The sequence below is a fragment of the Rhyacophila brunnea genome, unplaced genomic scaffold (genome assembly GCF_057557595.1).
Source record: "Rhyacophila brunnea isolate RB1 unplaced genomic scaffold, BYU_Rbru_1.0 scaffold_2, whole genome shotgun sequence".
In the NCBI taxonomy this organism is placed as follows: Eukaryota; Metazoa; Arthropoda; class Insecta; order Trichoptera; family Rhyacophilidae; genus Rhyacophila; species Rhyacophila brunnea.
The window spans coordinates 52953258-52968734 of record NW_028232859.1 but is presented as its reverse complement, the minus strand read 5'-3'; the positions used below and the strand labels follow the sequence as shown (position 1 = coordinate 52968734).

The following is a 15477-nucleotide window of genomic DNA, read 5'->3' as shown; positions in this document are numbered from 1 at the left end:
CATAAAATGACAAACTATAATTAAAGTAAGGAGTAAAATTATGTTAACGCGCGTGTTTGAACATGTACCTAACCGAATTTTTTTTTATTTTTTTTTAAACGGTACATGTTCAAACACGCGCGTCAATATCATTTTACTCTTTACTTTAATTATAGTTTGTCAATTTATGGCTACGGCCGTATGTTGCAGCTTAACCACTGGGGAATGACAAAAGAAATGGCGTATTTCAAAAAAACACTACCTTATTCTTAGGTCAATAATTATTATAAAGCAATCATTATTCATAAGATGTTTATCACACTTGAATGATCAAAGACATAGCTTATAATAAATATCTTTAGAATCATCTTGAAATGTGTTAATCTTGCCGATTTTTTGAATAATAAAATGCCTAATTCTTGTCAAATTTGGGATCACAGAGATTATCAATATAATTTTTTATCGTGAATATTTTACAAAAATTATCTCGTAATAAATTATGCTAATGGTTTTATAAATGCGTTTAAAAATTAATAAATGTAAAAAATCTTAACACCACTGCACAGTTATGTACCGAAATATGACTATATTCCAAAACATTAGAGCGAGAGGTTTAAAAGAATACTATTTTATGTAACAAAAATACTTCATGCAGTCATCAAATGTTTAAAATAACTATAAAGGATAATAACGCTTCAAAAGTATATAAATAGATTATCTACAACGTTTAAGGAGTGTCCAGGATCATGGTTTGAATATACAATAAAAACTCAATTTTGACCTTCGACGAGCATGTCCCCCCTTAATATAAACTTGTTAATATTATCGTATGTTATTGGATTATACACTTTGTATACCCATGGTTAGTTAGACTAGTTAGGTGCAGTGTTTCTCAAAATGTGGTACGCTTACCCCTTGGGGTACGGGAAGAGTTTGATGGGGATACGTGCTGCACCGGGCTTTGACTGTACCTGGTGCAACAAGCATTAAAGCTATACCTCAGTTGAGGCATGGTCTAAAAAGATCGTGGCTAGGCGATGCGCGGATTGCGGGTGCAAAGGACGCATGCCGAACGAAATATAATTTATCATATAAATCCAACATGCGTCTATGTAATGTTCTATTAGTAACAATACTAATATATTCATTGACATGTTTTCTTTTTCAAGTAAATGGGTAACGTTTTTAGTCATCTTTACACGATTTAAGAATTAATACCCCCGTCGCCATCACGAAACAAATTGACGTATTCACACCTCGACGTTCGCTCTCAGAATGCCAGCGAGTCCAAAATTTCGTCGCGCCTATAGTTAAAAAATATTTGTCGTTTCACTGATGTATCGTCTTAATACAACATCAATACAATATCCATGCGAGAAGATGTATTGCATGCGGAAGAAGAGCAATTGTTTGAATTAACTTCAGACGGATTCTTAAAAAATAAATATAAGGAGTGTACTTTAACATCATTCTGGTTGCAAATTCAACATGTGCATCCAGTTTTAATAGAGAATGTCCTGAAACACATCTTGCCTTTTCCAACTTCATATTATCTACGTGAAGTTGCTTTTTCAACATTTGTTTCGTGGATGTGGAACCGCATCTCAGATTAAAATTAATAGCCAAGAAACCAAATTACGATGATCTGTCGTCTCAACATAAACAATTTCATCCTTCTCTTTAATTATAATGAATTTTATTTTTAATATAACTTTAATTTATTGTATTTATATTTTATTTTTCGTTTATATACTTACTAAAAAAGGAAAAAAAATATTATTTTGATTGTTATTAAAGTATATGCATTTTTTGACGAGGGGTACTCAGTGTTACGAAAATTATAAAAGGGGTACCTACAGAGATGTCGAAAGTTTGGGAAACAACAATACAGAATCTAAGTAAGTAGTAGGTACCTATACAAAATAAAATAATGAAAAATCTTTGGATTTAAAAAGCAGTCGTGACATCAGTGCTGATACAGTATAAATGTAAATAGAAACCCCTCTTTACGCTCTTTTTGTGACTTACTTTATTTAAAGAATTCTCAAACGTGATCCATTAAACATTAAGATATTTCTGGATCTTCTCACAACCATTATGAAATTCCAAAAGAACAGTCAAAATAATCCCTCTTAGAAAAACTTCCATTAGAGTTTTTTTGTATTGAGTTGTTATCGGGTTTTTGTATGGCATGTGTAGTTGACAATAAGCCGGTGGTTTATGTTTTATATCAACTTCTTAGGTGGTCATGCATCAATCATCCGATGATAATATCGTTGAGGGGACACATTTTAAGAGATAGGGCTAGGTTAGGGTTAGACTATTTTAATCTGTGAGGGTGGTAACATATTATAGACTGTATTACTCTCTTTAATTATGCCTGTTATATTTCAAAAATATCCATCTGTCTAATATTACTCAATATCAAATGCTTATATAGACACAAAATATGATTAAACACTTATTTTTATTTTGTTCGTTCAGTTAACAATTTTATTTCTCCTGTGAACAATAAATACGGTTTTGGGTTAAGTATACAGAACACTGAGTTCCCTGGTTAAGTACCTACGTGTAGAGTTGGGTTTTGGGAATTCTCGAGATATTTTCGAGATTTTCCGTCCCGAATCTCGAGAATTGAAATTTTTAACATTTTGGGAAATCCCGGGGAATTAGGGAATTTTCTGTCAGAGAAATTTCTCTGTCTCAAAAGCGTACGCGATTGTCAGACGCAGCGATTAACAGACTGTGTTTTTTGAAATTCTATTTTAATAAGTAATGTTTTGAATTATTTTTGTTTTCCTACTTCTATTTATCAATAAAAATCATATTTTTTTGGAATTTGTCTGTTTTTACACTGATTTTAGGATTATTACGGGTTTTTTTTTTAAATTTCCCGATATCTCGAGAATTCTTTTCTTGAAATCCTGAATCTCGAGAATTCAAAATTTCATCATTTCGGGAAATCCCGAATCTCAAAATTGAAATTTTTTCGAGAAATACCCAACTCTACCTACGTATAAATTGTACGTAAAATATTTCACCGTTGCACAGTTCGCCGTGAGCTTTCTATCGGAAAGAGATGACCGTATACTAGGTAGGTATACGGTCTCCAATTTTATTAGATTCAATATGAACATTAATTCAATTTTTATAGTTGATTTTGGCGAAATTCATGAATTCAAGAACTAAACCTAACCTAACCCAACCGAACCCAACCCAACAAATAATCCATTATATCAGCTATTTTCAAAATTTGTTTGCTGCTGGGTTATCACAAACAACGACGTCAAATTTGTGCACATAGAGACCGAAAAGTTTAACGTAAGGCTTGGCGGCGGCGCACGTATTCTTTTCGATTTCGAAGTATTGTGGAGTGGTAATTGCTAGGATTGGAAGATATTATTTCCCACTTCCTTAAATAGGTACTATAATACTGCAAATTTCAAATACAACGATATACATTTTTTCCCAATAACTTAGGATCGTGTCATAGCGACTCTTTCGATAACATTGTTGAAAGGACGAATGAGCTTATTTTGTCGTTTTTCTTCTTCACAGTAGGAGATAAATAAGATGACTTATAATCTTCCTGCTATGACTTTGCAAAACTTTTTCCATTATTAACACGTCTAAATGACTGATACCGCGCACTCAACGTCAAATGCTTTTAAGGCTATATATATATATACTTCAGTTGAGGCATGGTCTAAAAAGATCGTGGCTAGGCGATGCGCGGATTGTGTAAATGACGCGTGCCGAACGAATTATAATTTTTCATAAAAATCCAACATGCGTCCATTTAATGTTATGTTTATTGTTATATTACTAATAATATATTCATTGACATGTTTTCTTTTTTAAGTACATACGTAAAGTTTTTTAGTATCTAATCTTTACACGATTTAAGAATATTTTCATCCGACGCCATGACAAAACAAATCGTCGTGCGGACACCTCGCGGTCGGTCTCCGATTATGCGACTAGTGAGAAATTTCGTCGCACTTACTGTTGAAAATTATGTGCCGTTTCACTGAAGTACGCTCTTAAGGTGAGGGAAATGAATACTGAAACGCGAAAGGATGGGATTCTAGTTCTTCAATCCACCGCACATCAACTTAAACTTTTCGCACTCTAGCAATTTAGAGATCGCTTATGAGCAGGTATTAATAAGGCCAATAGTTAGTTTGTCGCAATTACGAATGGCAGTCGTAGCATAGTGGTAATGCACAGGGCGCGAAACCCAACAGACGTAGGTCCGATTCCTGCCGGTTGTCTATTTGCTATTTTTTATGTTTTCAGAATTATGTATGTTATGCTATTTATCTACTATAAATAATTAAATCCATACGAAGACATGCGTAGGTGATTGCAACGTAATACTATTATAAATAATAATATTTAAATAATAGTCGAATGCTATCCCAGCGGAGTTAACGATCGGCCAATGCCGTTTCAATTAATAATGAATGATTTTATTTGAACTCGGTTGCTGTAGAGACCGGCTGGCATTGCAGTCTCGATGGCGCAAAAGGTGTCATACAATTTGGCGTAACTCTCCGACCCACTCGGTTGTAATTCTTTCAATCACAGGTGATATCAAGCGAGAGATATAAAGTCATTTTTGTTTTATTCATCATAACGTTAAAACAGTTCGCGTAGCTCATAGCACATTAAACTGTTTCTACAATTCAAATGAAAGATTTTATGTTAACCGTTGTAGTAATAATTATGACAATATCAAATATCTTGAAAATATTGTCTCGTTCCAAGAAGAAACACCACACTAAAAATAAAAGTTGTTCCAACGTGATATAGCTTATGTTTCACTGTTAACGGTCTCTTATTTAACGTACATAATTTTGAAAACGTTTATGAGAAAATATATTATAACTAATACAAAAAATCTTTTTTGAAAAAAATACGACACCCAACAGGATCGAACCTGCTCTCTCGGGTTTCGCGCCCATGCACATAGACCACTATGCTATAGGCATCATACTTAATTGCGACAAATTTTAACGAATGGCTCTTAATACTCTCTGAAGTGCTTTCAAAATTGAGTTACTATTGGCGATCGGCTTTTGTATTTTAAATCAAAGTATTACTTTAATTACTAACCGACGTCAGGGATTACTGCAAGATTTTTTTTTGTTTTAACTTACTTGAACTTGCTAATAATTTTAATTAGCTATTTTGTTATTCAAACATTTAAGAATGTAACATTCTAATTATTGAATATATTATAACTAATAGAAAAAATCTTTTTTTGACAAAATACGACACCCGGGAGGAATCGAACCAGCATTTCTCGCGTTTCACGCCGGTCTCTTATTTATAATTTCGCTCATAGTATCATCAATGGAAGCAGTCATTATGTATGTTGAATACTGTTGACTTATAGTTTATGTTCAATTGTTCATACAGTGTAGTGAGTTCAAATAATAATAATATAAGTAAAGTTTACCTCAGTTTTCACCACTGTTTCCTAAACACATTATTTATTATCTTTAGTTGTATGGCAGGGCGAAAAATTGTCGCTATATTTCAAAATCAGCCAAGTCCACCTTTAGGTATTTTTGACTTTTTTGTGAATTGCTGAAGAACTAATGCTTTCTAACATTCCTGCATTATCAAAATGTGGAATTTATTAATTTTAAATATTGTATACTCGAAATAATATAAACTTTCACCTTAGTGACTGTGTATTTGAGAAAACATAAAGCTGTTTTTCTCCTATTCATCTATTATGGACTTGGCTGATTTTGAAATCTAGCGACACAAATGTCCCTCCACAGTGAAAGAATGTACCCTAATCTTATAGTGTGGTATCCTAATAATATTTTCTGTGTATCTTACTATAGAGAAAGAGAAAAATACGTACCTACTTAAATTGATGTGAATATAAATAGTTTGATAACATAACTTTTGAATCTCTGAAAAATTGCACCCACAATATAATGCAATGTTACAAGTAACACTGCGCCCACTCCCCTTGCAGAACAGGATTCAAAGCCGGTCCTGCGCCTGAATACAACGCAGGACGTAGGCGCTCGTTATTTAGTGCTCTATTTCGATATAATCAGAAGCATTTTATATTTTATTAACTACAAATTGTGAAGAAAACTATGAAATAGTTCACACATAAACCCTCATTAAAATAGTGTAAGTTCTGCTGTTCTGCATGTGTATCTTATTTGGAAGAAACTTGTGAATATCGTAAATACAAATGTAATAATATCAACGTTAGTCTGCAATCTGAAGCCATGTTGATGATTCCCAAAACCAGTGTCTGTTTATTATGATTACGGTATAGCGAGAACGGTGTTTACATGAAAAATTACATACCTATTCAAGCAGATTTAAACTTGCCAAGCGATAATGTCCGATCGTCCCCGAAAGCAAGACGACTTTGAATTGCCAAGATAAGCCATTTTTTAGTAAGTTATTGTCGGTGAGATATTTAACGTATTCACGAATCATACCATACCGGATAGGTACTGTAATTTTTCAAATATCGAATATCCGATATAAAGTTGACTCGATTGTTATATGTATCTCATTTAAAAATGACTTCTTAATCTATAAGGTGTCTGATAGGATGGTCCTAGAGAAGATAAAAATGGTGGTAAGTCGTTACCTTAGGTGTTGTTTATAAGAAGGTACGATTCTGGAGTGTGGAGAAATGGGATATACATAAACACGTCGTGTTAAAAAATAATATAATGTTACTTTCATAATAATATTATGTCTGTATCATATGACATCGTGGCACCCACAAGGGCTGACAGAGCTCTATTCTGGTGGCGCAGCATGGCGGGTCGACCAGTTAAGTGAGTAAACAAACCAAAAACTTGCTCCAATGATAAAAAAAGTCACCTGCTAATAGAATTTTATTTTATAATTATTTGAACTGAATAAAACTCATAGCATAAAAAATTAAAATAAATACAGGAGCGGCGGTTCTGTGTCCAAAATATTAACGTTGGACCTTGTATATGATTCCTCGATGGGTCCAACATTTCAAAACAACTTACCATGGCCCCCACAAGGTGGGCTGACAGGGCTCTAGCCTGGGGCCTGGCGTTGCAGGTCGATCAGTTAAGTGAGATAAACACACCCACAAATTTGTTCTTCCATGCGGTGCAACTTGGTGTGATATGATGATTGATATTCACGTGCAGAATTTTATGTTATAATTATTTTAAAATGTGTTTCCTGACTAATAAAAATTACTATTTATCCAATATGGCGAAGGGTGGCATGTTACTTAGCTGTCACAAAAGAGAAGAGCGATCAGTGCTTCATAATATGACGCCGAGTGCCGACAATTCAAGGGGATTTATTTAAAAATACTAAAAATACAAGGAACCCTCGAGTTCCGCGGAATACCATTTGGAGAACACTAGTTAAGTATAGAATATTACACTACCCTCAGCCTTAGCGATAGGTTGGGGGGCCTTCCAATTATCGTGGCCTGGGAGCCCGCTTCAGTTTGCGGGGGCTATGATGTACATAATGTACTTCAAATATGTAAGGTTTAACTGAGTATATAATATTATCTAGTTCTGCATGAAATCGAGATGCGGATAATATTAATTAGATTAATTGAAACCCTTCTGGAAAAACGATGTTGGAATTTAAAAAAAATACCTAACAATGGGTACCAAATTAGAGTCTTTGTTTGTCTAATTATAACATGTCGACAAAAAATATATCATCTCACTGATCTGAAATGACCCAGATTGATTTGTAGTATGTGCCTAACTATTAAAGTTCTACGAATTAGTATGCTTCCTAAAACTTTACAGTAATGAATATCCAACGTTCAACAAGGAAACATACTATGATTGATTATAGTATACCCGTACATCACGTACATATTATTAGAAGTGGGATTTACCTTAGCATTTCTAAGAATAATATAAATACTTATCCAGAATTGCCTAGCATTGGTATCTACTTTAAAACAAAATAACTTATGATGCTAAATGAACGTATAAATAAAGGTAAACCCACCTACATTAAAATACATTGACATAAAATAAAAACACAATATCTTTGAGCTTGTATAAATGTCGGATGAAAATAATATTTGAGGAAATATTCGCCATACGTTGAAACGTGAAACGCTATAGAACTTATTTCGAGAGCACTTTGTGTAGAAATTAGCAATGGTTTGGAGCGGACCCTTTTTTGAGTTGCTCCACTCCGGGACCTTATACGTGCTCCAGCTCAGCTCCAGGGTCTGCTCTGCTCCGGGTAAACATGGGTATTATATGTATACAAATGGTAAAAAATTAAAAGCTTTAAAACAAAGTTTATTCATAATTTTCATTATTTAAAAAAGTGAGTTTATTTATCACTGAGCAGTGTTGCAAAAACGTGTCAAATATAATATTTTTACCGGATTTTAGGACGAAGATTTAATAATAATATTACAAACATCCGGAGCAGTGGAGCACTACAAATTTTCGGTGCTCCGGCTCCTGCTCCAGGTAAAAACCCATTGCTCCGTGCTCCTGTTCCAAGCTCCGCTCCAACGCTCTGGAAATTAGCTAACGAATAAAACAACATGTGAATATTTTTGTTTGGTTGTAATATTTAACTATATATGAAAGTAAGTATTTAGTCATTTTTTTGAATAATTTATAAATTAAACTGCTGAGATATTAACTGGTATTGGAAACTAATTACCACAAAATTGGGTTAAAATATAATAATTATTTGCGTAGTCATGATTGCTATCATACAACTGCGCCCAGCTTAGATGCAGGGTACTGACTCCATGTCGCATTTTTTCGTCCGATTGATTATAAATATACTGCCAGCGCTCCATTGGCGAGCCAAAAGTTCGAGTACAATAAATCGTCCGATTTGTCTATGCTCTGCTACTGATCAACGAACGAATAAAAAAGTCGAGCTGTCAAAAGTTGCGATTGTCGTAATGTCTTCCGATAATCCTATAATTTTGTGTTATTTATATGTAGACTTGCATAAAATAATATAGCAGTGAAAACAACACAAGTTTTACGTTTTATTTTATGAATTTCATAAATTCAAATTTAATAAAAGAATAATTGATAAATCTCTCATTTTCTAATGTGTAAATTAAGAAATTGATCAATTAAAATGTTTAAAACAATTACAGATTTTTTTCGGTCCGAATGATTGCGTATTAATGTCAAATCGAATTTGCATAGAGATCGACGGACGAAGTCTGGCAACTCAGAGAGTAAAATATCAAACATGGAAATCCAACGAGCCTGGTCTGCGGATTAAAAAGTCCGCAGATCAGGGGTGCTCCACGCGAAAAAAAAGTCCGAAGACTGTAAATCGTCCGACTTGCGTGCCAATGGATCGCCGGCATTAGAGTAAAATTACAACAAAATACCATTTTGAAGAATATTAGCCACATCACGAACATGGCGATAAGCAACTACTTTCAATAGTTTGGTTTTATACATTTACGTCGGCAGGAATCACTGGACAATCTAATGAACTAGAATATTTTTTTGACAAAATAAGCTTTCATACCATTTTCTTAATGTCGTTTGATCATGCTATAACATAACATCTATGCAGATTATCGCGAGGGATGGTTTCCAATCCCAGTGTCCTAAAGAATTTGAATTTACGCGCCTGTCGCAGCTACGATTTATTTTTGATCGTGTCAAGCCTATCAGGCAGCATTAGCGAGGGGTGCAAGACTAGTCAATGCCGCGTTATGTATTTTGTATTCGAAATTTTATTTTTCTGTACTTATGTTTTTTTTATTATTATTATTATATATAATATTCTCTTCTTTTAAAAAAAAAAAAAAAAAGTGCTATGTAATAAAAACAATACATACATCTTCGCTTGGCGAATGGACCGAAAAGGTTTACATAAATCAAAATTAATCAGCTACATATTATTCCAATTACATTAGAACTAATTAAACAATTTGCTTATTTATTGCTAATCGATAGGGCCAAGTCCGATATATCATTACTATCATTAGTTTCCAGTTTCCATTTTAAGTAAACATAAATTACAATAATCACATACTAATTGAGTGAGATCGTTTTTTGCGACGGCGGAAGAAGTCTAACAATTAATAATTAGTATTTTTGTTTCACTTTCGTACAATCGCTGAAGGCCGTGACAGAAAAAACTTGTTTGTTATTATTTATTAAAAAATATTTAATGATACGTCGTCGGCGTCAATAATTACGTCACGCATCATCAATTAACAAGTAAAATACACGTCACAGAATAGTAAATATTACATCTTCCATTTTTTATTTTGTACGTCAATATTTTGAATAAGGACATAGACAAAAAATATACAAACGCTAGAGTACTGAAGGCTATGGAATACTATACTGTCATTAATTTAATTTTATACCTACATCACATGGTTATACCAGTGATCACCAAATGGTCGCTCGCGAGCTACCGGTAGCTGGCGATGGCACTTTTGGTAGCTCGCGTATGATATTTTATCATATTTATGGATTTTCCTCTCAAATTTTATCACTAGACTCTGAAATGAAGTGACGGCATTGTTTTATTCTACCTACTTATGTAAATCAACGTTTTCCATTATGAAGGTGGTTAAAAGTAGAAATAGACTCACAGCTGTACCTACATCTTAATAATTACATTCAGTTGGGAGTGACAAGATACTCATCGAGAATTGAAAAAATTGTGGAGGAAAGTGAATGCCATTCTTTTCGCTAACTACGAGGGTGGGTCAATAATTCCTTAGAAAAAAGCATTAAAACAGTTTTTATTTTTGTATTTTTTTTTATTTCTCAACATAATCTCCTTGGAGCTCAATACACTTGGTTAGACGTTTCTCAATTTTTTTTAAACCGTCAGAAAAATAAGTTTTCGGAAGGTCCTCAAAATAAGCATTTGTCCGATCGATGACTTCTTCATTTGAAAAAAAATGTTGTCCACTTAGCCATTTTTTTAAGTTTGGGAAAAGAAAAAAGTCACTGAGGGCTAAATCTGGCGAATACGGTGGGTGGTCGACCAATTCGAACTTCAATTCTTCAATTTTAGCCATTGATCGTAAACATGTGTGAACACGGGCATTGTCCTGATGAAAGAGGATTTTTTCCTGTTTAAATGAGGCCATTTTTCTTCAATTTCGTTTTTTAGCTGGTCCAATAAAGATGCATAATAATCCCCTGTTATTGTTTTTCCTTTTTCCAAATAGTCAACGAAAATAATTCCACATGCATCCCAAAATACAGTAGCCATAACCTTACCAGCTGATTTTACGGTTTTCGCCTTCTTTGGACATGGTTCGCCTTTCGCAATTCACTGCTTTGACTGTTCTTTCGTCTCGGGAGTATAGTGGTGTATCCATGTTTCATCTACAGTCACAAAGCGACGAAAAAATTCATCCGGATTGCGTTGCATGAGCGACAACAGGGCTTTAGAGGCCACCACCCTATTGCGTTTATTGTCGACTGTGAGCAAACGCGGCACCCATCTTGCAGAAACTTTTTTCATGCCCAATTTGTCATGTAAAATAGAAATGACGCTACCTTTTGAGATCCCTGTAACCTCAATTATCTCACTCAACTTTAATCTTCGGTCACTTAACACCATATCGTGGATTTTATTGATCATTTCTGGTGTAGTCACCTCTACAGGACGTCCTGAGCGTGGTTCATCCTTTGTTGATGTACGACCACGTTTAAATTCATATAACCAGTTATAAATAGTTGCAAGTGAAGGAGCAGATATGCCGTGAACTAAATCCAACTCATTTTTTATTTCCTTTGCTGTTAACCCTTTTATATTAAAATGTTTAATAACAGCTCTAAACTCAATTTTCTCCATTTTCCATTTTTCCATTTTCCACAAGCAAATTTTTTTTTGAAATGTACGAAAAACACACAACAACCCGACCAATCTGATTGAAACTTCGCAGCATACTGAATCGGTAGTGCCGCTGCATGAAAACAAACCGCTTACAGTACTAGTCGCGCCACTTGTCGGCTTTTCTAAGGACTTATTGACCCACCCTCGTATTTTTCAATTAAGTATTATTATGTTTATAAATAAATAATTAAAGTAAGCATTTTATGTTTTATTGGAAGTCCGATGTCCTAATTTATTTTAAGTAATATAATAATTTAATGTATTGTACGATAGAGAACGATTATAAATAATTATAAAGAAGGAATACATATGTATAAGTAACTCACCAGACAATTCAATTTCTGAAAGTCGCTCACATCCTTATTGAGTTTGGAAACCACTGGGTTCTATCGTAGTAAACGTAGACTGTTGAGCAACGTTTGACATTAAACCCTGTCTTTATTTTTTGTTCGATCAGTGCATGTTTAATAGATTCTACTGCCATGAACTTTGGGTAGTAATAATGAGTGGTTTTCTCACCTCATGCATAATATACACCTGTGTTATTAGGATGATAGGTATTATTTCCAATATTAAAGATCGCGTTGCATCAATAGAATAAGAAAATCAGGAATGGAAATTGTGGAGTGTGTTTTAAAATCATTTGAAGGATGATAAAATGTCTTCAAAAAAATCTTTTTTAAATTCCCAAATTCACCTTTTACTGATTATCAATTTTTTTTATGGCCAACTTTATTGGCAAGTAAACATACACGAGTTTAGTCAGTGGTGTTAGCAAATAATAAATAATTCGTAAGTAAACAATAATGTTAAAATTATTAAAAAAATTCAACGACATTTGAACGTTTCGGAAGATACTTAGAATAGAGAATGATTTTTATTTATTTATTTACATATAGTGAATGTTCCTGATCCAGATTTTCCTCCGATTATGAGGGGTAAAACATCGAGAACGTCGACAGCATCAAATACCTGGGGGTACACATCACGGGAAATGGAATTTTGCAGAGAGCTCGGCTATCCGATTGGGAATGGCTGGAGCAACACTCAACTCGATGCGGAGTATCTGGGACTCACGATTGTACTAGGTCAAAACCAAATACCGTTTATTCGACGCTTGCATTCTGACGGTACTGCTTTACGGAAGCGAATCATGGCACCTTACGAAGGCTCAGAGCAACCGTATACTGAGCTTCGAAAACAGATGTTTGCGACGGATACTGTGTATGACTTTAGGAGCAACGAGGAGATAAGAGAACACACCAAGCAGCCTCGCATCACGCTGAGAGTGAAGAGGCGACGCTGGACCTGGCTCGGCTACGTACCGCGGATGCCAGAAGAGAACTTCAACCTGGTTTGCCTGGCTAATCGGATTCCGGCGTCCTGAAAGACTGCTAAATATTATCTATACTCAATATAGTGTATACGGCGGAGCTACGGGATGCTGGTTTGACACGGAACGATGCAAGAAGACTGGCGCGCGACAGGGATTTTTGGAGGTGCCTCGTCGTTTCCATAATATGCTCGAAGATATGGCCGAAGACGAAGAAATAAAAGAATGTTGCAATATTAAATCATGTGAACAATTATTATTCGTTTAATAACATTTTATTATTGTTTGCCATAGAAATAGGGCGAACCAGTATGACTATACATTCTAGATTACAGATGGTACTTTACTCTATTTTCAAGCCTAGCATAATATTTACGAGAAATGAAGTCACCGTGGAATAAGTAGGTACAACTTACGTACACGAAGCAAAATAACCTATCACTGAATAAATATTTGAAAAGACGATATTTATCTTGTGTTCCTAATCTTATTTATTTGCGCATACAAATACTTCGTATTACTTGCATCTTTGCTCAAAGCAGCTCGCCTGAAATATTTTTCAAAACATACAATAGCGTAACGGAATTTGATCAAATATAATGATTTACCCGCGTGTAATTACATGGCTACGATGTAGTTATTAACTTGTTGCAGTTAACTGTTAACTGAAATCTAATTCATAATGAAATAATAAGGCAAAAGGAAAATATTGCGAAGCTAGGCAGAATATTTGCAGGTAAAAGATAACTAACAAACGAACACAGTAACTGTAGTAACACGTAGTTAATTAGACGTTATTTGTTTAAATACCACTCTGTTTAACTATAAGGTGCACAAAACTGGTTTCCTTTTTTATGAGTTCTTGGCACAGAGGGCGCTGTTACCATGGTAAATTGTACGTATTACATTTCACCGTACACAGTTCGCCATGAGCTTTCTTATCGGAAAGAGATGAAAAAAATATGCGTTGTTCGCGGATCATTTTCGAATTTGATTAGATACTAACCTAACCTAACTTAACCTTAACAACCTCACCTCACCTAACAAATAATCCAGTATATCAGTTATTTCAAAGTTTGTTTGCCGCTGGCTTCCTGTAAATAATTCTGATACAACATTTCCGATTTTTTTTAACATTTACGAATTCCATACGTACAAATTTCCGGAAAGGATTGTGTAAGACTTTATGTTATCACTGTGACAGTTTGTAGTGACCATCAGTTGAATGTTCTACTAGTGGTTAAAGCTGTCAGAATCAAAGCGTTGAGTATCTAGACATGGGAAAAATACGGGAAGCTTGTAAGGTACGCTACGTAGCAACGTGTGCAGACATCCCATATAAATGAGCGTAATTATGTAAAAATCTGCCAGTCCACATATTATAACATTAACAGAAAAATAGACACTTTTGTGTTAGGTTTGATTATTTAAAACTGGATACAGTATAATAATTATACATCATGTTACATACCTACATACAGCGTGTCTCGCCACGACTGCATGTCGTCGGATCAATGAGGACACCTGTACCTACCTGGAACGCGCGCGAGTTCTTACGCGCGAGCCAAATCGCGCCATCTGGACAAGTCCTTATCTTTTTTAATGTTAAATATCATATTATGTTGGAAAATTGTCTTTTTTGTGTAGTTTGACTGTTTTCTATAAATTGAATGTGGCATATTCTGCGATCTTTATGGAAGAACACTTTTGGATAAAGGGAGCCTGTGTGATTTGTGCAGAACGTAGAAAATCGTGTTATTTATGTTAAATGCGATACCTCATTCTTGCCCAAATTGCGGGCTGTCTGCTTTCTGCAAAATTACATTCAAATAGTGTGTGACTAGAAGCATGCTTACCACGAGTGGCTGTGTTTGATGGTGGTATTGGGGGGCGGTGTAATATTATTAATAGTGATATTTTTTTTGTATTTCTTTCGCAGATTTCTAAATAAAGACTTGTTTTGTCTGTTAAAACATTTTTAATTATGATGGAATTCCACCAACGATTAGCAGTACACGCAAATAATTACACGGTGAGAGAGATGAAAGAGTACGGATTAAATGATGTCATACGACATCACATTGTCAATTCTTTCGATTCGAGATAAGTAAACAAACCAGTAGGTACTATTTATTTTTTTAAATCGAGACGATCTGGCGTAAACGTGAAACGTGTGTAGTAAAAATCAATGCTGAAGTTAAAATGCTTTTAAATAATTTAATACAATTGAAGGTTCGTTTATGACCTCTTTATATAATATAAGAACTTTATTAAAAATATTAGTT

The 15477-nt window shown here is 34.4% G+C and overlaps 1 protein-coding gene across 3 annotated transcripts in view; it reads right to left on the bottom strand.

The window, feature by feature from the left end:
• The window catches only part of wdp (Leucine rich repeat protein windpipe), a 143989-nt gene that overhangs the window by 93282 nt on the left and 35230 nt on the right, over nt 1–15477 (bottom strand). The gene's annotated exons all lie outside the window — the stretch shown is intronic.